Raw genomic sequence first — 2,040 nt, 5'->3', positions numbered from 1 at the left:
TATAAGCTATTCATCATTATATATACATACACAGTATGTATATATATATATATATATCTCCATCTTTCTACCTATCTCTATATATACTTTACCAATCTACCTCCAAACATCCATGCTATGTCAAACAATAGGATCACAACCTGTGGGTCAGAGGTACTCCAAACAGATCCCACAATCACACTCCCGAGGTTCCTGTATCATAAACAATACAGTATATACTGTACATCCTGCTGGGGTGCCACAATGCCAAACATATACCCGAGAACCATGAGAAACCTTAACTCGGACAAAAAAAATAAAAGATATACAGTACAATGAGCTGATAGTCTTATCTATATAACATCACCTGCATAGGCAATGCCACACACAGCATGCCCTTTCGTGCCTTACAAGGGACACATGGACCGCAGGTGGACTGTGGCAGTGTGTGTGTGAAGTTGGTCAGCCACAGAGAAGTTACTGAAATCTCAGATTCTAAAGAATTGTACCAGCATTTCTAAGATGCTAAAAGCACCAGTTCTGATGAAAGAGATATAAAGCAGAAAGGATGCCTCGAATTTTTTTTAGCTAAGCTATCAGCCTATCTCCCCTATCACACATCATAGCACCCCATGCCCCCTATTGTCACCCCCCCCTCTATAATTCCTGATCAATAAATAATTGTAATCCCAGGTAGCCTAAGCAGATTCCCAGCTAGTAAAAGGGATCTTTGCCTGTTCTTTGCTTTCTGCTCAGTGCTATCTGATGACTTTTAAATCTGCCTTCAACCCTCAAAGCCTCTTACCTGTATAATCCAGCCAGTGGCAATGAGTTCCAGGGGGGATCATTGGAAAGATCTAAGACTTTTTAAAAATCCATTTGCACCAAAAAAAAAAAAAACATAAACCTTGTTCATCCAGCTTCCCCAATAGTAATCTTCTTCCTAGGGATTAGAAGGTGCTCTGGCTGTTTTGTATCACTCCACTATTTGCAGAAGAGGGGGAAAGACATCACAGCTTAGACTGTGTTGTTAGGAAAAAAAAAAGTGGCCAAGATTTGGAGGGTGGAAGCCTTGCTCATACTTCCACCCCCTCCACCTTTAAATCATATTCCAGTGTCGCCTTGTTGTGCATCAAGCATTAGGAGTTGCTGCTCCTCTGCGCAGTTGCAATAGGACAGGTTCGCTGCTTCCAGTCTCGGTGCAGATACAGCAGCTCAATAGAAGCAGCCCTGCCTATAATGTGGAGGCTGCCTGTAACTACTCTGTGCATTCCTCCTATGTCTTAAAGGGATATCGCATCCATTGCTGCTCAGCCTTGCTTCTGTGACTGCCCCAGCAAACTTTCAGTGTCAGCTGCAGCAGTGTCTCATTACACAGATCGATCTGTGTTGGTTCAGGACATTTAAATTCGCTGGGAAAGATGTGGTCTGTTGCTTGCGAGGGGGAGTGATGACCACATGACAGATCAGACTAATAGAGCATCCTAATTCTAGCATGGCAGGGACATGAAAGCTGGCTGTTCTGACAGTACATTAATGGAGGGACTGGGCTGTGACAGGCAGAAGCTCTACACAGATATATATTATCTTTATTGCCGGAGCTGAGGAAGCAGATGTTGGGTGTTGCACAGCAGATCTTTATGATAGTAAAATGCTGGGGAACTAGAAGCTGCATCATGACCTGCTGGAGAACTATAATCTCCTTTTGTGCTGCTGAAGAACTATAAGCTCCATCAATCCCTGCTGGGGAAATCTAAGATTTATCATGTGCTGCTAGAGAACTATAAGCACCATATTCAATGCTGGAGAACTATAAGCTCCATCAAGTCCTGCTGGAGAACTATAAGCTCCATCAAGCCCTGCTGGGGAAATATAAGATTTATCATGTGCTGCTAGAGAACTGTATAAGCACCATATTCAATGCTGGAGAACTATAAGCTCCATCAAGTCCTGTTGGAGAACTATAAGCTCCATCAAGTTCTGCTGGAGAACTATAAGCTCCAACAAGCCCTGCTGGAGAACTATAAGCTCCATCATGTGCTGCTGGAGAATCATAAGCTT

General features: G+C 43.1%; 1 protein-coding gene across 3 annotated transcripts in view; it reads right to left on the bottom strand.

Annotated features, from left to right (window-relative positions):
• The window catches only part of FAM19A1 (family with sequence similarity 19 member A1, C-C motif chemokine like), a 299,315-nt gene extending 298,165 nt beyond the window's left edge, over window positions 1–1,150 (bottom strand). For all 3 annotated transcript variants that reach the window (XR_001941181.1, XM_018555427.1, XM_018555428.1), the window contains exon 1: window positions 785–1,150. The gene's annotated coding sequence lies outside the window, so the exon portion shown is untranslated. The remainder of the gene's footprint in view (window positions 1–784) is intronic.
• Window positions 1,151–2,040: the final 890 nt, after the last annotated feature.

Source organism: Nanorana parkeri, unplaced genomic scaffold (genome assembly GCF_000935625.1).
Source record: "Nanorana parkeri isolate BGI_ZX_2015 unplaced genomic scaffold, ASM93562v1 scaffold196, whole genome shotgun sequence".
Classification (NCBI taxonomy): Eukaryota; Metazoa; Chordata; class Amphibia; order Anura; family Dicroglossidae; genus Nanorana; species Nanorana parkeri.
Note: the sequence above shows the minus strand (reverse complement) of the source record. Positions and strands in the feature narration are given on the sequence as shown.